Source organism: Phoca vitulina, unplaced genomic scaffold (genome assembly GCF_004348235.1).
Source record: "Phoca vitulina isolate PV1807 unplaced genomic scaffold, GSC_HSeal_1.0 scaffold20, whole genome shotgun sequence".
NCBI lineage: Eukaryota > Metazoa > Chordata > Mammalia > Carnivora > Phocidae > Phoca > Phoca vitulina.
Window position 1 is genome coordinate 40,057,587 of NW_022589723.1, and position 22,850 is coordinate 40,080,436.

Consider the following 22,850-nt stretch of genomic DNA (forward strand, 5'->3'; position numbering starts at 1 on the left):
CCCCCCCCCCCCCCCCCCCCCCCCCGGCCCCATGCCTGCTTTGCTTGGAGCCGTGCTCCTGTGTGCTTTACTATGTATCGGGGTTGTGCCTGTGCTGTGCCCCCCACCCCGCTTCTTGAGCCTCCTTCCACACTCCTGTCCCGTTGCTGGCTGCCTCAGGGAACTTCCTAGGCTCCCTCCCCAAATGGCAGCCCTGCCCCTGCAGAGGATAGGATGAGAAGATGTGGCCCCAGATGGTGCCCCTGAGAGGGAGGAACCACGTGTGTACCCCCCTCCCCCACCCCAGTGAGAGGCCCAAGGAAGGGTCAGAGGTCAGGACTTCCCCTGTACAAATCCTCCTTGCTTCCAGAGCAGTTCTTCCTCCTCTAGGAAGTCTTCTCTGATTGCTCCTTGAATCCGTCCTTCCAGCTTGGGCTTCTGGGCCGGAGCAGCTGGGTTCCCCGGCAGTCTCTCTCCTGGCACTCAGTGTGTGAGCCCGTGGGGGTCAGAAGTCTTGTGCTTAGCCTACATGTTAGCTGGAGGAGTGTGATGCTGGACCAGTATCTACCTGGCTCTCTGGGCGATGGTATTATTTTGTTTGACCAGCTTTCAGGCTTAAACTTTGCTTCCAGTTCATTATCCTTCTGGAATCTTATCAGCCACCTTGTGAGAATGCAAGGCCTATGGGCACACTGCCACTCCATTTCACAGAGGAGGGTTTTGAGGCAGAGATGGAGCTAGGAGAACTCCAGTCTCAGGGCAGCCTCTTTCCACTGGGAAGGTAGCCTTTAACCTGGTCTTCCGTGAGGTGGGGTGGGGCTCTGGCTGCTTGCTGCTGGAGAGTCTCCCAGGGCAGCTGTCCTGCTGGCTGGGACCAGCACCCTCCCCAGATGGGCAAGAAGGTGGGCACAGCCACTCTTAGCCTGGTTCTCACTGGCTTGACTTTCGGCACCTCTTGACCCCAGCTTCATTAACCTTTGCTTCTTAGATTTGGGGCCAGAGTCTACCTGTGCTCTACCTCATGCTTTGCAAACCTGATTCCTGTAATCCTCAACACTGGGATGTCTGTATTGTTCTGGGGATCAGAGGGGTTTTCCCAGCCCAGCTTGGCCCTGTAGGCTAGGCCCTGGCCTTGTCCTCTTGCATGGGCCCTGGAATCCTTCCCACTGTCCTGAGATCTCCATTCTAGAGCCCCATCTGGGCCAGAGAGCTCACCCTCAGGGAAATGGGTTCCACGCAGACGTCTAAATGTGCACTGGGGGGAAATGGAGTCTGGTGGCTATTGGGACCACTTCTTCCCCGGGTGGCCCACCTGAGGTACAGGAAGCTAGAGTAGCTCTCAGCCCCAGTCAGGCTTCTCTGAGCCCTCTCCCGCCCTCCACATGCTGACCTGATGGCAGCCTGGACTCATCCCCAGGGCCACTTTGGTCCTTAGAGCTCTCTGGGGCAGGGAGAGCTGTTGCCCAGGAGTGACCAAAGCTCCTCCTGGGGTTGGGGGTGCTATTGCATCCTGTGGTGGCTCCTTCGGCCTCTTTGCTGGCTTCATGCTCCGGCAGCCTCTCCCTGCCTCTCCTCATCCCTTTCTGACCTGCTCTCCGTGGCCTTTCTTACCCATTGTTTCTCTTGTCTCTCTCTCCCCCTCTCCATCTCCCTGTGGCTCCCTGAGCTCTGGACTTTTGCCTTCCTGCGTGTTGACTGGTGCTCTGGTTGACTCTCAGGTGGCTGGAGCATGGCCAGGTGCCTGCTTGGTCCCACCCCTGCTATCCAGGCTCACTTTAGTCCCTTGCCTGGCTCTTCTGGCCCCTTCCCACCAAAGGACTCCAGCAGGCTGAGCCTGCCATTTGGGGTCACGAGCCATGGGGAAGGAGAGAACAGGGTACCTCTTTGGCCCTCGGTATGTGCTATCAGGGGTGTGAATCCCAGCCAAGTGCTCCCGGTCCCTACTCACTGCCTGCCTTAGGAAGAGCCACTCCCCCGCAAACCTCCTGACCAGTGCGGTCCCTCCTTTCCCTCTCCAGCCAGTCCCTGACTCTGCCATGGGTGTGTTTTAAATTAGAAAGGTATTATATTCTAACAAATTCAGTGATAAGTTGTTGGGTAGGCTGGGTCTTGGGGTGACTTGAGGGGGAAAGGTTACCCCTGACCACTCAAGACTCCTTTGGGGGGAACTGGGGACCACTCTGGCCAACCAGAGTCTCCTCCACAGGCTTCTGGGGCTCAGACATCTGCTCCCGAGAACCATGCCTTGGCCTTGCTCCTCATTGCGTAGAGTCCTACAGTGGGGGCTTGCTCCACATTTGGTGGCATCTCCTGGTTTGAGGCCTGGGCTGAGTACTGGGGATTCTGATGACAAGCCTGGGTCCCTCCCTGGGTGGGCTCTGAAAGGGGACACAGGTATCCACCCACACCCCTGGCTATGAGGCAGAGTGGGCTGGGCAGCTTGCAGAGGGACGTGAGATGGGGGTCGGCAGCGGGTTGTTTCAGGTGGACTGGACGGCTGGTGCATTTTGACCTGCTCAAATGTTTCTGGCACTTGGTGGAAGCTCTGTGAATATGTTGGATACATGAGTGAATGGAGAGCATGAACAAGGGAGGGCTTTCCAGGCAGATGGCACAGTGTTAGCAAAGGCATGGCGGTGGGAAGCACCAGGCATGGGTGGAGCATGTTTGCAATGGACTAGTTCATGCAGGGGCCCAGCAGGCCCAGAGCAGGTTGGCACAAGACAGAGGAGGATCTTGAGTGCCCAGCTGAGAAGTGTGGGCTGGTTCCGTATGCAGGGATTGCAGGGTGGAAGTTCTGGAGGGATGCGAGCAGATTTGCAATTTAAACCGCTCCCTCTGGTGGTTGTGGGAGGGCTTGGCCCGGAGAGCCAGAGGCAGGGAGGAGGTCCTGAGGCTGCGTGGGAATCCAGGCTGGTGGTGAGAGCAACAGCGGAGACAGGCCCCTTGTCCGCCTTCTGAGGATGGCCCAGGGGCCAGGCCTAGTTTCTGAACCCAGGAGGATGGAGAGATTTGGCCTGGGGAAGGAGCCGGGTGGGGCAATGGAGGCCATCCATCCAGAGTAGGGCCGGGCCTCGGGTGTATCACCATTCTCACCACCTGGGCATAGGGAGGTGGCAGATGTCCAGGACTCACAGGATGCAGCCCTTACTACTGGCCCTCCCACTGTGTGCACTCTAACAAGTCCCTGAGATCCCTCGCACCTCTGTTTCTATGTCTGTAAAACGGATGAGTTTGTTTGCCTGGGGACCTGAGGTGAATTTGGGTGGAAGTTTGTGACCTTGGAAGAGGGATACAAAGAGAAGGGGTAGAGGGCTGGTCCACTGCTATTGGACAGAGGAAGAGGTTGAGGCCCAGGGAGGGGTGGTGACTTGAATGAGGTCACAGAACAAGTTGGGGGCAGGGTGTTCCTGCTTGGGGCTTTCCTGGCTGGGCCTGTGGCCTGCTGGGCAGGGGTGGGTGGCGTGGCCAGGGCCTCAAGGCCTCCGCAGAGGACGTCCTCAGGCGGTGGCTTCGGCAGTCCAGCCGTCAGGGAGCATATGGGGCCATATGGCCACATCAGGGGAGATGCCAGCCGCTGAAGGAGGGTGAGCGGCTGCCATCCTGGCCTTCTGGATCTATGTGGGCACTGCCAGCCATCAGGGTCAGGGTGGGAGGAGGCCAAAATGGAACCTCAGTGTCCAGGTTGGTTTGGACATGGAGGTTGGGTCTTGGCGGATGGCCCAGTTCTAGCACCCATCTGCCAGGGCGGCTGGGCAGGCGGCTTCATGCCCAGGACTGATCCAGTTAGCTCCAGGCCAGCTATGCCAGCCACCCTCCACGCCCCACCCAGCTCGGACGGCCCGGCGGTCTGCGGGCCATGGGGTGCTACAGGGCATCTGATGCTGGAGCTTCAGGTCTCAGCAGAGTATGTGTGTGTGACGTGTGGCCTCACCCTGAGCACTGATTCTGTAGCTCTAAGATTTGGGGGGTGTGGAAACGAGTCCCTTGAATCAGCCTGGTTGATCAAAAGGGCCTGGGCGTGGATGCCATCTGGATCTGGGTTTGAATCCTGGCTCAGCTGCTTCTGAGCTAGGTGAGCTCAGGCAAGGCCCTTCACTTTTCTGAGCCTCAGTTTCCTCATCTGTAACGTGGGAGAATGATACCTATATTGTTGGGGTGTCATTGGCATACTTTGAAGTAACGCACGTAAAGCACACACTAGCCTGATGCATGCAAGAATCTCAGTAAATGGCGTTCATTTTTGTTCTCTGCTGGGAGAGGGAAATGAGTCTTGTCAGAGTATCAATATCTAGACTGAAGTAGAGAGGAACTTATTATTATTATTTTCCAGAACAAAATTTGCTTTATAATTTTCTGTAAGTTTTTCTGCTCCTTCCCTCATCTAGACCTCATGGCAGTTCTGTAAAGAAGGCAGAGAGCCTACCCCGTTTTGCAGATGAAGGAACTGGGAAGTGATTCCCAGAGTTGTACAGTGAGCTGGGCGGACACTTGGTCCAGACGCTTGCTCCATGGGCATTCTTCCCAAACCTTGGGGGTAGAGGCTGCGGAGAAGTGGGTCTGTCTTCGACAAGGCCTGTCTAGATCAAGCTTGGGAGTCCTAAAGATTCTCCACCCAGCCCTATCTTCCTTACAGATACAGGGACAGGCCGTCATGGTGACAAGCAGCCAGTCCTAGCTGCGGTTGGTATGGGTGACACTCAGTGGGGCAGCGTTTCTCTGTCTGCCCTGCTGGCCTGGTGGGGGTGAGGGTGGGGGTCGGGAGGAGGGAGGAGGGGGCCTTCACCACCTGGACAGCCCTGGGCCATGTCCTGGCCGGCAGGGCTCTGCCTTCTGGGGAGGGTGGGGAGGACACTGGGCTCTGCCCCTGACCAGCTGTGTGATCTCGGCCAGGTCAGTGTCTGGCCCTCTTTGAGCCTCAGCTTCCCTCTCTGTAAAGATAGTTATTTCTGCGCCTGCCTCACAACACTGTTTTAGAGGCTCAACTCTAAATACATATTTTTATCCAAGCATGCTATTCCACAGCTGCAAGCCCAGGAGTCCCCAGCCCTACAGCTGCTGGTCCTGGAATCAGTCAGTGGCTCACTCGTGGGCGCCTCTTCTGGGCCTGGCTGTGCTAGCTGCGCCGGGGACAGAGATGAGTCAGACCAGCCCCTGACCTCTTGGGGTGTGCAGCCCTCACTCAGTAGTAAGTATTCCTTGACGGTCTCCCAAGCCCACGCTGGCTGTCACGCTCCCACTCAGTGCCCTCGAGCGCTCCCTGTTGCCTTCAGGCTGGCCACCGGACTCCTCAGTGCCTTGCACAGGGTCCGAGCCTCTGCTCCAGCCATCTCCCTCTGGTCCCCTGTGTGCACTCAGGTGCCAGCCAAATGCCACTCACTGTCCCTTTCCCACATGTTGTGGCTTTTTTCTTTCTCTAGGGTTTGGCTGTGCTGTCCCCTCCACCTGGTGCCTTCCTCCACCTCTGCCCATGTGGATCCCTCCCACTGTTTAATACTCAGCCCACATGCCGTATTTCAAGCCCCGACCTAGATGTAGTTGCTTTTTCCTCAGAACTGTGAACCTACTGTGTGCAAGGCCTAGTGTATGGCGGCCTCTGAGCCATGGTGGTTTATCTCTCTTCATGGCCTGGGAATGCCTTGGTGGCAGGGACCAGGTTTATCCATCCTGGGTACCTAGCATGTCCAGGCACCTGGGGCCAGATGGGTTCAGAGAGGCATGAGGGGCAGCCCTCAGGGTCCCTGTGGCTAGTGCCACTTCCTCCTGCCTCTCGGGCCTGGGGATGCGGGCGAGGCCCAGGACATCTACTTGAAAAGCACCTGAGTTACGGGCGGCTTTTCTGCTGAGGTGCTCACCACAGACATGGCCTTCCTTGTTCCTGGAGGCTCCATTAGGCTGGGGCGGGGGCACCTAGTCGTTGGCCCACACGTAACTGTACCTAGTGAATTGCAGGGCATTCAGCAATTAGTGATTGATTATTTGGGGGTACTGATAACTCTTCCATTATCAAAGGGTGGAGGGGGGCCTAGCCAGTGTTTGTATGGGTCAGCTGGGCCTGGCTGGGAGACTGTGATCACGGCCATTGACTCCTGACCAGGAAGCTCCATAAACGAGAGCCAGAGGAAAGGAGGTGCAGGCCACCCTCTCTCAGATTGGAGCTGCCAGGGTTGGGATAGAGGGTTAGGGAGAAGGGGAGATTGGGGCGAGCAGGGAGCTTTTGCTCACTCTCGCCTCCCTCTGTCCCCACCTTCTATGTTCTGCCTCCAGTCTCAACTGGCCCTGGGTCTCAGCTTTCCTATCTGTTAAATGGGGATCTCAGGTCTGTGGGGTAACACTGTGCCTTGGAGTGAGATAGCCAGGCAGTTGTTGACTTGTCCTCATTTGTGCTTAATGGGTGGGGGCGTTCTGAGGCTCCCAGAGGGTGGTGGCTACTTGGGGATGGAGCCAGCACCACAGTCCCCAGCCCAGGGCTGCTCTGCAGAAGGGAGAGCGAGATGGTGGGTGGGAGGGGCAGGTTGGTTGGAAGACAAAAGTTGTCTCACTCAAGTGCTATGTCTGGCTCCTGAATGTGCTAAGGCTTCTCAGTGTGGAGTTAGGACTCAGTGGAATTCGTGCAAAAGCGATTTCTAGGGAAACCACATAAAGGAGCTGGCAGGGGGGATGTTTAACCTACTTGAGAGACCTAGCTGCCAGGAGCATGGGGCATTGTTTGTGGGGCTCCTGGCTCAGGGTACCAAGGCTTTTTTTTTTTTTTAAACTTTTTCTTAGCAACATTTTCAAACATACAGAAAGGTAGAGAGACTAGAATAGGAAACCGTGTATAGCATCACCTAGATTTAACAATTGTTGACATTTTGCCACATTTTGCCTTATCTTTTCTCCCCCAGAGTATTTTAAAGTAAATTATAGACGTCATGCCATTTCACCCCTAAATATTTCAGCATCCATCTCTAAAAAATAAGAGAAAATTTCTGTTGAACCTCAAGTGGTCATATATTCCTTTTCATTTTATTCTTGAGAGATGAGGATGCTGACAGATGAGGAGACTGAACCCTGAGAGGTAACCTGGCCTGTCCAAGGTCACAGAGCAGAGAGGGGGAAGGGAGGAGAGGTGGGACCTAGGAGGTGGCCACAGGTGTCAGCCCTGGACTGGCAGAGTCTCGAAGGGGAGGGGGAGGGCGTTGGTGGTCTGGAGCTGGGCCGGTGGCTGGAGCAGGATCCCAGTCTTTGGGGGGGGGTTCCTTTGGCTCAGGCTGGGGGTTCTGCCAGGAAACAGGAAGTGACTGTCTTTTAGGTTAATCTGCTCTCTTCCTTTTGTTTGCTGCGGGGATTAATCAGGAACTGCAGCGTCAGGAAAATTTAAAACAACTTCTTGTTTATTGTTTAATTTAGGAGAATGTTATCAGGCTCTAGCCATGCAAGCGAGGGGAGCTTCTGCTGGCACAAGAAGCGGGGCTGCCCCCCACTAGCCACCTTGGGGGGCAGTGGGGAAGGCAAGGGGAGGGCTGGCCTGGTAGGAGAGTTTAGGATCCCAGTCTGGACTCTCGGGGGGTTTTGAGGGAACTGGGGTGTGTGTGTCAGGGGCTTGGGGCTGAGCCTGAGATCTGGGCTGGGCTAAAGACTATATCTCTTCAGAACAGATGGGAAGTGAGGCACCAGAGGGGTGAGCTCCTGGCATGTGTGCTGAAAAGGGGGAGAGCCCTGGTAGCCTCTAGCCATACGGAGGAGCCGTCCTTCACTCTCCTGCTCTCCAGCCTGGGCCCAGTCCTTCCCTGGGGAGACTCGTATAGAATGGGTGTCTTCTGCCAGCTTAGGGCAGGTGCGGGTCTCCCTGGGTTTTCTTGTCTCCTTGGGGTCAGGGGATCCTGCCCCCAGCACCCACACATGCTTGGGACTCCTTGTTCTGCTGTTAGTGACTTAGTATCTCTTGATTTTGTGAGGGTCACCGAGGTCTCGGGTATGGAATTGGAGAAAGTTGGAACTAGAAGGCAGCCCCGGAGATGATCTCATTTTTGTTATGGGTTTCAGGAAGGGAAACTGAGGCACAGGGAGTGGTTATCCTTGTCTCAGGGCCCACAGTTAAAAGCATTGTAGAGCCTTGGTGATAGTCTGGTGTCTGGCTTCTCAGTCCCAGGAACCCCTGCTTCTGGTCCAGCTGGGCTTGTGATTCAGACAGACCAGTGTTCCCCAGTGTTCAAAGGGGAGGAGGCAGGCCCAGCTGGGAAAGGGCTGTCAGTCATCCCTGGGGTGGGCCCAGGTTCCCCCATTAGGGCCTGCCTCCCTGTGTGTGTATGTGCACACACACACACATTCACGCACACCTAGTTACTTACTAGTGGGGAGAATGGGTGTGCAGATCAGGAAGAAGGCTTTAATGGGGTGTCCTGAGGTTCGGCCGTCCAGGGCTGGGACTGGCCTGCTGTTCTCCCATCTTTGCCCCCGCAATGAGGAAAGCCCTGAATAGTGCCAGGCTTACAGTTGGTTGGGCTTATTTCTCGAGGACAGGAAGTGGGGCAGGAGAGGCCCTTGGGAGAGAGGTGACCTGAGGGAAAGGAAGAGATAGAGACATCAAAACACTTTCTGATCTGTGGTCTATGGTCCTATGGTGCTTCCAGACCCTGCATCAAGCCTGTGTATTCTCTGCAGTTGGGGAAGGAGAGGAAAACAACCCAACCTTGAATGAGTGGCTGGTTGGGGCCTGTATGATCTGGATGATGTCACCACTCCTCCTGGTACAATGAGGCAGGTAATGGGCCCCTTCTGCCCCAAGAGTGAGGCAAGGAGGGCAGGGTATGGGCTGGGTGTTAGCCTGTCTGTGGCTGGACCTTCAGCCCCTGGGGGTGGAAAGCGGGCTGGGAAGGGTCAGAGGAAAGAGGGCAGGTCCTTGCCGCCCCTCCCCCCAGCCCGTTCCTCTGCTCTCCCAGCGCTGTAGGGATAGGGCGAGCACACCACCATACGTTCCCACACTAACTATATGCTGGAATCGAGGCAGGGCACAGAAGAACGTTACTTTTATTAATGCACACAACTGCCCTGCAAGGTGAAGGTCATGGACTCCATTTTACAGATGAGGAAACCGAGGCTTAGAGAGTCACCTAGCTGGTCACTGATGAGACTGGGATTTGAGGCTAGAACTACCGGGCTTTGCTGGACCACACTGTCTTTGGGACCTGGTTTCTGCTCTTGGCTACACCACTAACAGTTGTTCCCTGGGCCTTGGTGTTTGCCTTTGGCCAATGGGGCTTGGGGGTTGGCTGAGGGCTGGGTTGCAGCCACCAGCTGGAGGGGAGGCTAAGCCTCCTATCACCTCCTCCACCTGCTAAGGGTTCTGGTTGAGGCTTACCGCTGTTCTTGGGAGGAATCCTTCCTAGCCAAGCGAAGTGAGAGGCTCCCTGATGTTGTGCTGAGGGATTGGGCTTCCCGGGTGTATGCAAAGCCCTTGAGAGCCTCCCACACTCTTTGCTCCTAGCTGGTGTGTGCCTTCTGTGCATTTATCAGGTGACTGCAAGGCGGTGGGGGAACCTGTGTGCATATACGTGGGCCATCCTGAGGCCTGGGGAGGCACGTTTGAGGACTGAGTGTGAAGTAGGACAGGGCTGAGTTCATTGAACACCAACTGTTGGTCACAGTGCCTTACATACCTTACCTCACTTAATCCTAGAAACAACCCCATGAGAGATGTACTGTCACTATTCCCGTTTAACAGATAAGGGAGCTGAGGCTCAGAGAGGTTGAGGGACTTGCAGAGATCACACAGCGAGTGAGTAAGGGAGCTGGCTTTTGAACCTAGGAATGAGCAGAGGTCTGTGCTGCTGCTGGGAGGAGGGCAGTTAAGGTTTCAGGAAGGACCTCTGGTGGCTGCTCTGTATTTGGAGAGTGGAGGCCAAGGGTCAGGTGAAAGGCCCGGGTGAGGAAGGGGTGGTTCAGAGGAGAGGCCTGGTGGGGAGTCCAGCATTGTGCCTAGAGCTGTATGTCCTTGGCTCTGGGTCTGTATCCTCAAACCTGCCTTAACTCCCCTTCAGGGGAATGGTACACATTCCTATGGTCCCTGATGAGCAAAGGCCTGGAGGTGGGACAGAGCGAGGCTCCTCAGAAACAGGGCAGCATGCCACGCCTTCAGCATGTGGAGGTGAGCGTGGGGGGCCTGGGTTGTGCAGGCCTCCAGTGCTGAGTTCTCCCGATTTTGAGCAGGGCCAGGTCTGAGGCTTGAAGGGATGGCTCTTGGGTGGCGGGGGCCGGTTAGTGGCCATGGGTCATGGGCAGTGGGGAAGGGGTGAGAGAGCAGAGGGCGTCTGGAGGCTTCTCCCCTTGTTCTGAGCCCCTATCAGTATAGGCCTAGGAGGTGGTTCATCTTTGCCTGTCTCTGTTCTTTGCTGTCCCTTTCCCGGCTTCCCAGAGCGTGGAGTGAGAGTGGGGAGCCGGGGGTCCCTTGCCCCTCCCAAGCCCCTCCCTTGGAGGCTGTAAATATTTTATCTCCACCATCTCTGCTGAGGAAATTGCTGCTTTTAACACCTTTTTTCCCTTTTGCTTGATATAAACGAATGCTGGAAAAATTCTGTGCCCGGCGCTCACTCTGTCGCTTCTGCTTGTGCCCAGAGTCCCCTCCAAAAACTCTAATTGCTTTTAAGCTGCGATAGTTGGCAAAAGCAATTTTCTTTACATTATGGAGAAAGGGGGAAAATCCACCACATTTTCTTCTTCTTTTTTTTTTTCCTAACCTTTCGTTTTGAGTTCCTCCTCATGGCTGCTAAGAAGATTCTGGGAGAGAAATGGAGTAGAGAGATGTGGGCGGGGAAGCAGAAGCACCCTTGGAGAGGGCCTTTTGCCTTTCTGGTCCTCAGTTTCCCCATTTAGAAGGTGGTCCTATGTCCGTTCATTCATTCAACAGACATTCTGGAGTACATCCCCCGCAAGCAACTCGAGGACCAGGACTAGCTCCGTCTTTGCTGCCACATCCCCAGCACCCAGCCCAGAGCCTGACACATAGTAGGCGCTCAGTTAAGATCAGTGGACTGCTCTACCGTGGGCCAGGCGCTTTGCAAGCACTGGGGCTGCACCGGGATGGGTCAGATGCATCCCCTGGCCACAGGAGCTCGCTGATTGGAGAGGATCCGCCAGACAAGCCTATTTGCTGCATTACTGAGTCCTCACGCAGGCTGCTACTGGGTACTCAGCAGGGCGGGGTGGGGGGGGGGTCGGGACAAGCCGCCCAGAGGAGGTCCTGGGCTACATTGTGAAGAGGGGAAGGAGTGTGACAGGTGGCCTGAGGCCAAGGAGGAGGGAATTCCAGATAGGAAAAGCCTGTGCGAAGATGAGGGGTGGCGAGCACTGGAGCTGAGGGTGGGGTCAGGCCGCGGAGGAGGTGAGGCTCCACGGTTGGGCCCAAGTTGCCTGGAAGAGCTTTCCGTGGGGGTGGGGAGTTTGGACATGATCCCAAGGGTGAGGGCGAGCCCTGGACGTGTTCAGAGCCGAGGACATGTGGGGATGATCCCTTTGCCTCCACAGTAGGGGTGGGGAGGAGGGGATGCCAACTGCGAGGCTGGTCTTGCTGAGCGGAGGGGAAAGGGAGGATGGCAGTGCAATTTTGAGACAGACAAGCTAGGGGACCCGAATTCCTGCTGCTTCTCTCCTCTGCTTGTGCTGTGGCAAGAGGCACCCGAGGCCTTCCCTGGACCCTGGGGTGTGAGGGGCCCCCAGGATAGGGAACCCCAGTTCATAGTCCTTTGCTGCCATAGTCAGTCAGGTTTGCCTGGCTCTCGGTTCCTCAAGACCCTTTACAGTGTATGGAGCCTGCTGACCTCTGACCTCTCAGGTGACCTTAGAAACCATCCCCTGAGGTGGCAGAGCAGGTGGCCAGTTCCCACTGCCAGGGATCGGACGGGTTTGCCCCAGGGTTCAGTAGGCAGGTGCAGACAGGGTGGGGATTGAACCCGGGTCTCAAGCCCCCCACCCAGCTGGCTGCCCCCACCACCTCTGCGGAGCTCTCCTCTGCCTCCAGAACCTCCTCCCCTCCCCTCCCCTGCCCTGCCCTGCCGAGCCCCGTGCTCCTTCCCTGTTTGCAGAGCGTGTGGGGCTTTTCAAAGGCATTAATGATAGAAAATAGATTGGACTCGGAGAGGAATCATCACTGGGCATTCTCGGAGGGCTGCCTCTGCCCTCGTGTCTCTCAGCCATGCTGAAGCCGGCAGCCGACCCGAATAGGAATGAGTCCGAGGCATTGCTCTTAATCTGTTGGGGAGCCCTCCCTGGCCACACGGCACTCACCGGCAGAAAACTGTCCGCAGTGAGGCCCCAGCGCCTGCAGGCATCACCAACCAGGACTCATTTCTCTCGGATGGAGTCACAGTCCATGGCTATGGAGGGGGCGGGGGGGGGGGCAGCTCGCCTTCAGCCCTTGGCAGAAGACACAGCACCAAGGAGTTGAGGGGGGGCTCGTGCCCAGTCCCCTCTCCCCTCTCCCCTTCAGCCCTGGGCAGGAGACATAGTACTGAGGCCGGCCTGGGCTGGGGTCGGGGAGGTACCTATGGAACTGCCAGGGGCTCCTCAGGGTCTGGATTCCTCATCTGGGTATTCAAGGCCCCGTGTGAACTTGACCCACTTTGTCCTGTCTCTTCCAGGAAGCCTTCCTTGATCGCTGCCTGGCTCCCACTGGGTTTTCCATTTTTGAGCCTCTTCTGGCCTTTGGAACAGGGGTACAAACCTAGTGCCTGAAGGGGACAGGCAGGTAACGAGTGGAGCAGTCGGGAGGGGTGGAGACTGGCAGTGTGAAGGCATGGTGTGGGAGCCCTGCGATGGGCGCTTTCTCACTCGCTCCACGGCCAGCCTGAGCTGTCATCCACCAAGCAGCAGGGAGCTCCCAAGGGCAGGCCCTGGTCTCCCTACTGATGCACGTGTGGGCTGGGCACCTGGGAGGCTCTGGGACCTGGGCAATAACTTAGGGCAACCTTCTCACTTAGAGCTGGGGAAACTGAGGCCCAGATGGGGTGGCCAGGAGGGCTCACGGCAAGCACACTATACATCCATGCTGGCATAACCTCACAATGGGAGCAGGAGGAGGGTTTTTGTACCTTGTTTTAGGAGGAGACCGAGGCTCAGGGTGGCTGGATCTGGGGGACACTTGAGGCCTGCGTTTGAGTCAGTGGGTTGGAGCCCCAGTGCCAGTTGCCTCTTTCTGGCAGGATTGTGGGGTGCTGAGGTGTGCACTGAGTTGCCTGAGGGGGCCAAGGTACACTTATTCCCAGAGTGAGCCCAGCTAGGGGCAGCAAGCCCGGGATCCTGGCCCAGTTCTGCCATCAACTCCTGGTGTGACCCAGGCAGAGGGCTCTATCTGTGCCTCAGTTTCCCCAGGCCAGTCGGAGAGAGGCCCCTGAGGGGTCAGAGTGAGTTTGGGGGGCCCCAAGAGCTTGTGTGGCCTTGGCCTGGCTGCCAACCCTGCTCAGTGTTTCCGTCCGGCCCCTGGGCTCCTTTGGCCCCAGGCCAGGCTCATAATGAAACCTCTCGCTCCTGTCCTTTGTAGGGTCACCGTCATGTGGGAGATGGTGACGGGGGCACCCAAGAAGGGCTTGGGCTCTGCAGGCCTAGTTAGCAGTATGGGGCAGTCAGGGAAGCCTGTCCCCTATCCAAGGAGGGAAGAGGGACTCAGGCCACCACCAGGTGGGAGGACTGTACACTCAGCTCTGTAGTCTGGAGCCTCACCCCTGCGTGACCTTGGCACTTCCTTTCACATCAGTGTGGACTCACAAGGATGCCTTGTGTAGCCCTGGGCTGTAAGATAGGAGGAGCCAAGGCCCAGAGAGTCCATTCACCCACTGTGACCTCGCCTGGTCCAGCCTGTGCCCACACCCCTCGGTGATGAGGAACTCACCCCTCCCCAGGCAGCCCTGCCCTCCACCTGAAGGAGGTTTGCTCCTTCTCCCCCAACCACGTGCATAAATTCACATCTAGTTTGGTGCCGTTTCAAGGCTCCCAGACTCCTAAGTCGCCTCTCCCTGGGGACCCCAGTTAGAAACTCCTGCTTTAATCATTCTCCATGTGACTTGGATAATGTCACCTCTCATGCTGACCTAGGGCAGGGCACCAGGCATCTCAGTCCCCAGTCTTCTTTCTGCTCCGACCCCGTGAAGATGCCACTCTGTGCCTGGCTGGGGTCGAGCGCTGTGATCACCCACTTGTTCTTTCCACAAACATCAGTCCTTGATGTCTTGTCGGTGCCAGGCCTGTGCTGGGCTCTGGGTGCAGGGAAGAGCAGGACCCACCCCCTGCCCCGGGAAGTCATGTCCGTCAGCACTCACAGTTTGGGGGGGGGCGGTCAGGGCAGGACAGAGGTGCTCCCACCTCAGCCTGTTGGGAGAGGCTTCTTGGAGGACACTGGGGACTGGTCAGGGAGGGAAGGCATCCCTGCAAAGGAAGCGACAAGTGCAGAGTTTTCGAGGCCCGTCTCTGTCAAGGTGGCAGATGGCCCAGTCTGCAGAGGGTAGGGGAGCGCTGGGAGGCACTGGGTCAGGCATGAGGCTGAGGGCCAGCTGGGGATGGGGCTCTGCTGTTTCCCACCTGCTCCTGGTCTGTCTGCCGGTCTGTTGGCTGCCCACGTACCCTGACACACACACACACACACACACACACGCAATCCCACTGACTCTAAATGCAGACATGACTACACACACACCCTCCACAGTTCATCTCCACAGGCCACCTGAGCCCCCCCCGTGAGCACTGCACACCTGCACACACCAGGCCCCTCTCCTGGTGGGCCCATGGGCTCGCCCGTCCTTTTTCTTTGTACAGAGAACCCTGTAAGAGCCTAGAGCTGAGCCTCAGAGATCCCTCCCCTCGAGTTTTTTGCAAAGACACTTCCATGTTGCCCTTACCTCCGGTCTCCCCCTGAGCCTCAGCTTAGGGTTTCCCAACAGTGTGATACCCCAGGGTTTTCTGGACACCCAGGGAAACCTCCCACGCTAGCCCCGGAGGGCCAGAGCCCTGCTGAGGAGCCAGCGGCCCTGGCGTTAGCCCCAGACAGTCGGGATTGTCTGTGTGACCTTGGGTAACCTTCTGCCCTGTCAGCCTTGGTTTGGGGGGCGGGGATATGGGCTCCACATTCTCCAGCATAGGTTCTCAAACTGGTTCCAGAGCCCCGGTGTGCAGGAAGGTGCCTGGGGGCTTTGGAGGCAGTGGGAACCAGATAGGCCCCTTCCCTTCCCACCACAGCACGGCTGCTTAGATCTGCATTTTATACGAGGGTTCAGGCAGGACTTAAAAGAAAAACCCATTAACTCTTTATTGATTTTGTTTTTCTGATTACAAAAGAAAATCCAACAACACGCTTGTGGGTAGGAGCCCGTGGCAGCTCCTTCATCCCCTGCTAGGAGGTGTTCGCTGTAACATCTGGGTATTGTTGGGCCATATACCAACAAATTGCTATTTATAAAAATGGGCTCATTCTGAAATAGCATTGTACAGCTTGTTTTTTTCATATTGTTATACATAGATATGCCTCTTTCTGTCAAATGGCTGCAGAGTATTCCAGAGTATAGATGTGCTGTATTTTATATGAACATTCCCTTATCAATAAGCACTGAGGTAATTTCCAATTTCTTTTTTATTCTTACCAGCGATACTGCTGTGAGCATCCTTGAGTGTTTATATGTGACTGTCTCTGGTATGGTTTCTGTAGCAGAAGCTCCTAGAAACGGGATTACTAGTTTGTAGGGTATGTGGGTTTAAAGCGTTCTTCGATATCACCAAATTACCCTTCCAAAGGTTGAGCCAATTCCCCCTCTCTCCAATGGTCGATGAGTGCTCATTTCCCTACATCCTTGCCAGCACTGGTTGTTATCAATCATTTTAATTTTTCCCGATCTGATGGGCAAAAAATGGTATCATGTCATTTTCATTTGCATTTCCCTGATTGCTAGAGAGATAGAACATCTTTTCATGCATTTATTGGCCAATTGAGTTCTTCCTCTGCGGATTTCTATTTCACTGCCAATTTCTCTTCTTTTGTCTTTTTTCTTATTGATTTGTGGCGGCTCTTTGTATATTAGTGATGTTTTCTTCCAGTGTCTCACTTGCCTTTTAACTTGCTTATAGTGTCTTTTGCCATACAGATGTTTTACGTGTTTATGTACTTGGATTTATCAAATTTTCACTTTATGGCTTCTGGATTTAATGTCTGGCATAGAAAGCCTTCCCCCACTGCATAAGATTTCATTTCAAATAAGAATTTTATTGCTGAAAAATCTTTGCAAAGCTCCAGTTTGCAGGCTTCTCCTGGCAGCTGCAGCACCGGCTCTGGGGGAGGGAGGGATGGCCCGTCTGTCCTTTCTTTTCCGTCACTGCCTTTCTGTCTGTCTGTCTGGCTTTGGAGTCGTGGTCACTCTGTCTCTCATGTGCTCGCCCCCTCCTTTCTGTGTCTCTACTGTGTTTCTACCCCCAGCTGGTTTCCCGTGATGGCAGTAATTAGGAATGTGAGATGGCAGCCATCGCAGTCCTCGGTGGGTTGGGAGGCTGGCGGGAAACATGCCCAGTCCCCTCCTAGCCTAGCCCCAAGTCTTGTGGGCTGGTGGGCATGCCCTGGCCAAGTTTTCTTTTTCAGAGACACTCATTTCCTGCTGGGAGCCTTAGGGCAGTCTCTGAGCAAATCTAAGTCCCTCTTCCACTGGGAAGCCTTCCTAGATAGCTCCTTCTTCCACTTCCACGGTCCCAGACCTGGCCTCTCTTTGTCCTCACCCGTCGTTCCCCATCTTGCCTTCTCAGCGCTGAGCAACCTGGGGCTACCTCTTGGGAACTCGGTTTCCACTTGGGTAAAATAGGTCCTGGGGTCTGTACCAGCTGCTGAGAGGGACAGCCCATGTAGGATACAGCCGAGCTCTGGGAGGTGTGCCCTCCTGCCCGCTCAGTATTAGCCCCCTGCCAAAAAACCCAAACACCATAGGAGAGAACTTTCCTGTTGCTAACAGAGAGATTGGGACTTAGTTCCACAAGGGCAGTGACCGACGGCTAGGGCTCCCTTGTTCTCTGCCCAGTGCAGGGCCCCAGGCCCAGGGCAAGGCTTGGCTCGAGGGAGGTGCCAGGGAAAGCAGGAACAAGTCAGGAAGCTGCTGAGCCTGGGGCAGTTGGCGGGGGGAGGGGGGAGGGCAGGCAGGCATGGCATTCTGGGAGCTCCTTTTGTGTAGCAAGGCACTATCCTCATGAGTCCTTATTCCTAGAGACTGGGGGTGCTCATGGGGAACACCTCCGGGTGTTGAGGGCCCCAGGTGGGCTCAGTGTTGCCTCACCCTGGAGGCCTCTGTATGGGGCCGTCAGGAGGCTCTGGGCTGAGGAAGCAGCTGGGAGACGAGTCAGGGAGATCCAGAGTCTCTTTGAAGCATGGCTCAGAAGTGTGGCACTGAAGTCTCTGAGGAGACCTTCCCTGGGCTCCCGTGGCTCTCTGGACTTCTGTCCCAGCACCTTCCTTCTGCCCGTGATGGCCTGTCTCCTCTCTGAGCTCCTGGCAGGTAGGAGCGGTGTCTTTTACGTCTTTTTATTCCAATCATCAAGCACAAAATAGGCCCTTACCAAGACTAGAATGAATGAATGAGTAAATGAATGAATGAATGAACAAATGGATGGATGGATGGATGGAAAGCTGGGGGTGTTGGGTAGAGGGTTCAGGTCTGCGGAAGAAGAGACATGGGTTCTGGGCTTGTCTTTTTGGCTGACTTGCTGGGTGACTCTGCCCTCAGTCTCCCCATCTGCTCAGTGGGTGTGGGTCTCTCAAGCTCTGTGGTCCTATGACTGCGTTGACCAGAGCGGGCACATACCTGTGTCTCTCTGTCTCTCTCCATCTGCCCATCTCCCCCTGCCAGTACCAACCTCTGTGTTGGTGGTGTTTGCTCAGCACCTGCTTGGTGCTGCCCCACAGAATGGAACCCACTTGGGCGGCACCCTGGAGTGGCGGTTTCTGCAGGAGTCTCACCTCCCCAGGGCACGTGGCAATTCTGTTGAACACACAGGCCTCTGATTCCTGCAGCTCCCAGGGCTCCACTGAATGGGCAAGGAGCCAGGAGGGCAGGTGGGAAGCCCCCCACCTCTGTGGTGGTCTCCTTACCCCTCTTGGCTGTGAGGTCAGCAGCCGGGATTTCACGTCCTTCGTGGAACTCGGCACACAAGCAGGCCCTGGGCGCAGGAGAGATCCTGGCTCCCACTGCGTCTCCCTGCCCCAAATCATTGTCATGCTCTGCCTGTGGTCCCATTTCCATAGCAACTCCTTGTGATGCCACTGAGGAGAGTGGGAGCTTCAGGAAGGTTTGGGGAGGAGGGAGCAGGAGGCCCATTCCTTATCTTGGAATATGGCAGCTGGGGGGCTTGGGGTGGCGCTGACAGAATGGCTTGCCCTGCCAAGCTCAGGTGGCACTGGGCTCAGGGCTACCAGCCAGGTGGTGTGGAGGCCTACCAGGAACAGGGCTGCCCGGGTTGGCCTGGGCCTGGCTGGCTTGTGCCAGTCTACCTGGTGCCAGCTTGCGCAGCCACTGGGGGCACCCCTGCCTGGCTAGGGCCTGGCTTGGAGGACCCAGGCCTGAGGGACTGCTCAGGCTGTGGTTACCCATCTGTCCTAGGCTGGCACCACTCTGTCCTGTCTTGTCCTTTAGGAACAGCAACCTTTGGAAGGCACCGCTGGGGCTTGCTGGCCGCAGGGGGCAGAGTTTGGGGCTGGCTAACTGTGGGGCTAGGCAGGTCCCCTGTTATGGGATCTACCCTGTGCATAGCTCTGTTGTCAGGTCAAGAAAGCCACGGTGGGCCCAGAAACCTGCTCAGTGCCCATTTCTCTGCCTCATTCTTTGAGAGGTTGGCAGCCCACGAAACAAGAAGTCTCTTGCCTCCAAAGAGTCCCTCCATCTTAACCTACCATGTAGGTGAGAAATTCCACCATTCACATCTTAGAGTTGACAGAATATTGATCTTGGGAAGGACCCAGAGGCCTTTGCTGTCTTCTGCCCACATGACGGCAACACCTCCGCACCCTATCCACCCATGCTTCCTTCCATTCGTTCCATCTGGCAGGCCTCATGAGTCCTCCTGGGGACTTAGGCCTGTTCTGGACGGTGCCATGTGGGGAACCAAGAGGGAAAGGAGGAGCCAGCCTGGCCCTCGAGGGAGGAAGGGAGCTGCTGACCCTTGTGAGGGCTGCTGGGAGCCAGGCCAGGTGAGAGGCCAGCTCTCCGCCTCTCCCTCCCATTGTCACGGGCTTGAGCCACCGCTGGAGGCCACTTGTACTCTTGTTTTCCTAATCCTTGCCTTCGTGTTGACTCACATTTGAAGGTGGGTTTCCCAGCGCTCCCCAAGCCACACATCCGTGAAGTCACAGCTACGGTGTGCTCATGCTATTGTTATTTTTGATACACGGAAGAATAAACACATAACAATGAAAATAAAAGCATTTGTCTGCGTACCACCTAGACTCCCCTTGTGCCTGCACACACTTTGAGAAGCGCCGATCAGCTGGGCATCTCTTGGCAACAGCTCAGGAAGGGATTTGGGGCTTCATCTGAGAGGTGGAGGAAACCAGGGCTCAGGAGGGAGCTCAGCCCAGCCCACACAGCTGGCACGCATGAGAGCTGCCTCCTTGGACTTCCAGCCCGAGGCCTGTGTCTGGGGGCCTTGCCAAGGAGACTGAGCCCCCTGGTACCCTTCCCCACTCATGGAAGTTGCCCTTGGAGAATATTTGGTGAAGGAATAAATCAGGAGAGGTGGAGAAGGAAAGGATGGGTGGGCAGGTCCTTGGGAACCAGGAGGCCAAGGCTCAGGCCGCAGGAGAGGCCCCCTGGTGCTCTGCCTGCACCCCTCTCTAGGGTCAGCCCCCAGGCCTGCCTCCTGGACCAGGTGCTGGCTGGATACCACTGAGCGCCAGGCCGGGTGCCCCTTCTCTCTAGTTATCTTCCCAGTGGACCAGGCAGGAGCACCCGTATCCCCATTTTATGGACAAGGGAAGTGAGGTTCAGAGATTTGATTGTCCCAAGATCATAGAGCCAGTGTGTGGGCAAGCATATTCAGAGCCCCACCCCCAACTTGGGGCCAGAAACCCCACCATTCCCAGGGCCCCACCTGCTGCAGCTGGTGGTACGTGAGTGTGTGTGTGTGTGTGTATGTGTGAGAGTACATGTGTGTAAATGCCAGTGTGTGAGTGATACGTCAGTGTGTCAGTTAGTGTAGTAAGTGTGTGTATGTATTTGTGTGAAACCATATGTGTGTATAAGCGAGTGGGAGCGTGCCAACGAGTGAGAGCACATGCGTGTGTGTGTCAGCAAGAGGGAGTGTGTGTGTGTGTGATGTATGTTTATCGCCCAGCCAGGTGCAATCAGACCCACTTGTGTGTTGTGTGCATAACCACCCCCCCCCCCCCCCCCCCCCCCCCGCTCCCTGGAATTGCCCCCTGCGGCCTGGCCCTGGCTGACAGCTCATCTCCTCTTTCTCCCACAGCCTCCTGTGCCCACAGCCCCTGAGGCTCCGGTGCCTACAGGCAAACAGGGCGACTGAGTCACACCCAGGCTGACCCCAACCCACTTGCCTTTCCCCAACGCCTGCCTGACCTGAGGTAAGAGGCCACCGTGTTCCGCAGGGCAGAGGGGGGCGGCAGGGGCCATGGAGGCAGGTGTGGGGTCCCCAAGGGAGAGGCTGTAGGGAGGCCATGGAAGAGCCTCCCATGGAAGAGTGGGTTCCCCCCTCTCTCCCGCCCCACGGGAGGCCAAGTCTGGGCGGTTTGATGTGGCAGTGCCACCTTCTGCTGTCCCTTGCGAAGGCAGGGCTCTGAGAGCCAGATCCCCAGCCCGGGATGTTTGGAGTGACATGGTTTCATGGATGCGCCAGCTAACGGGTTCCCATGTGGTGCGGGAGGGCACCGATGGTGAGCCGGAGGGATCTGTCCTTGGTTCGGTCACATTGTTGGCCAGATATATGCATGACTTCAGGAGGGAGAGGGAACGTGGGGATTAAGACTGTCAGGGCCCAAGAAACTGTCAAGAGACACCAGCACAGACCCCAGTGTGTGTTTACCGGAGCTCCCAGCCGGAGTCAGCACAGATCTGGGCGCCTTCAGGGCAGGAGGCTCAGTCCCAGGTGTGGGCGTGTGACAAGTACTGGCAGCCAGGTGACCTTGGCTCTGTGTGAGCAGAGTGGATGGCTTGGACCGTATCATGAGGAGCGGGATATTCAGAATGTGGGAGGTGACAGGCCCTCCCACTGTGTCCCATGTGAGGCAAGTCCTGAAGAAGTGGTAGATGGGGAAGGAAGGGGACCTGGGGTACTGCCTGACTTGACTCCTGGCTTGCTTGTGACCTTGGACAAGTGACTTCTACCCTTTATCTGGGCCAATCCGCTGTTCTTTACAGGCTTCTGGGACTCATGAGAAGGCTGCAGAGGGGCTTTGGCAAACTAACTAGAAGGAACGCTAGGGGAAGGCTGGGGGCAGCAGGCTGGACTGCAATGTTATACCCATTTTTCAGAGGAAGAAGACCCAGAGGCTCAGCAGAGCAGTGAGCCTTGAACCCCTTCTCCTGAAGGATTAGGTGACAGTGATGGTGTGGCTGAGGCTTAGCCAGTGCTGGCCTCCCCCCCAGGAAGCTGGTGGGGTGTGGCAGGGAGCCGACGGTTGGATTTCCTTCCGGACTCTAGGCCTTGCTTTGAAGTCCAGTTATCTCTATCGAAATCTTCCTGCTAATCAGTCAGTTCTGGGTGGATTGAGCAGCTAATTAGCCCCTCTGGTTTAACCTGTAATTGCTGCTGGGAGATGGGGAGAGGATGTGGTCAGGGTTATTTGCAAGGCCACCAAGGGCGATGGGAGGGCTGTGGGCAGGGGCATCAGGGAGGCAGGGAGGCCGGGCCCTGCCCCCAGCCTCATCAGGGGCCACACGCATCCTCCCTGCTGCCCAGGGGGACAGCCCCAGGCAGCAGGAAGCTCAGCGGGCAGAGACAGACTGGGAAACTAATGTGGGGCGCAAGCGGCTCCCTCAGCGGGGCTGTGGGGCTTGGAGGAGGGGACGCCTGGGCTGAGCCGTGAAGGCTAACGGATTCTTTGAAAATGTTCTATTTTTCTCGTTATTTAAAAAAAAAACCAAACAACAGCACGCATTCTGTATAGAAAACATGAGCATTTGAGTGTTTTGCCTGTCAGTCTTTTACCAAATATGTATTTATGACATAATTGGGATCAGACTGTACTTACTGTGTTCTAACCTGCCTTTTGTTCTTCATACTATACCAAGATCATTTTCCCATTGTGAAATATTCTTCTGTAATGTGATTTTTAATGGCAGCATAATGTTCCAGCCTGTGTGTGCTGTAGCATGTGTAACAATTCTCCCTTACGTATTTTGATTGTTTCCAACTGTGTGTCATTATAAATAGTGCCTGCCCCAGCAGGAAGACCTATGCAGGGTTTTGATGGTTTGGGGGAGGGGAGGATGTAGTGGCAGGGACTTTGGAGGGTTTGAGGAGTGCCGTGCCTAGGAGGGCGCAGGGCTGGTCCTGGGGAGTTTCTGAGGGGTCCCGGGGGGCTGAGACCCGACCTAGCAAAGCTCTGGAGGGTTTGCCTCACTGCCTCCTGCCTCCCATGCCCACCCCACTGCCCACTCCTCTGGTGCTCCTGTGGTTGGAAGGGAGGGGGCAGGATGGCAGGGTGGGGGAAGGACAGGCAAGGCTGAGGGTCCCAGGTGCTGCAGCCCTTGACTTCTCGCTCACTGGTGGGCTCAGGGGCACTTAAATCAAGCCCCTCTGTCTCTGGCGAGCCCCACTCGGCTCTCCGCCTTGCAGGAAGGATGCACACAGAGGCTCTGAACATTTACTGACTCCTGAATCAGAGAAGCCTTCCTTCATCCCCTCGCTGGGAAGTGGAAGGTGGC

General features: G+C 56.2%; 1 protein-coding gene across 6 annotated transcripts in view; it reads left to right on the plus strand.

The window, feature by feature from the left end:
- LINGO1 (leucine rich repeat and Ig domain containing 1) overlaps positions 1–22,850 on the plus strand; it is a 189,437-nt gene that overhangs the window by 994 nt on the left and 165,593 nt on the right. For all 6 annotated transcript variants that reach the window (XR_004301049.1, XM_032417929.1, XM_032417926.1 and 3 more), the window contains exon 2: positions 20,434–20,548. The gene's annotated coding sequence lies outside the window, so the exon portion shown is untranslated. The remainder of the gene's footprint in view (positions 1–20,433; positions 20,549–22,850) is intronic.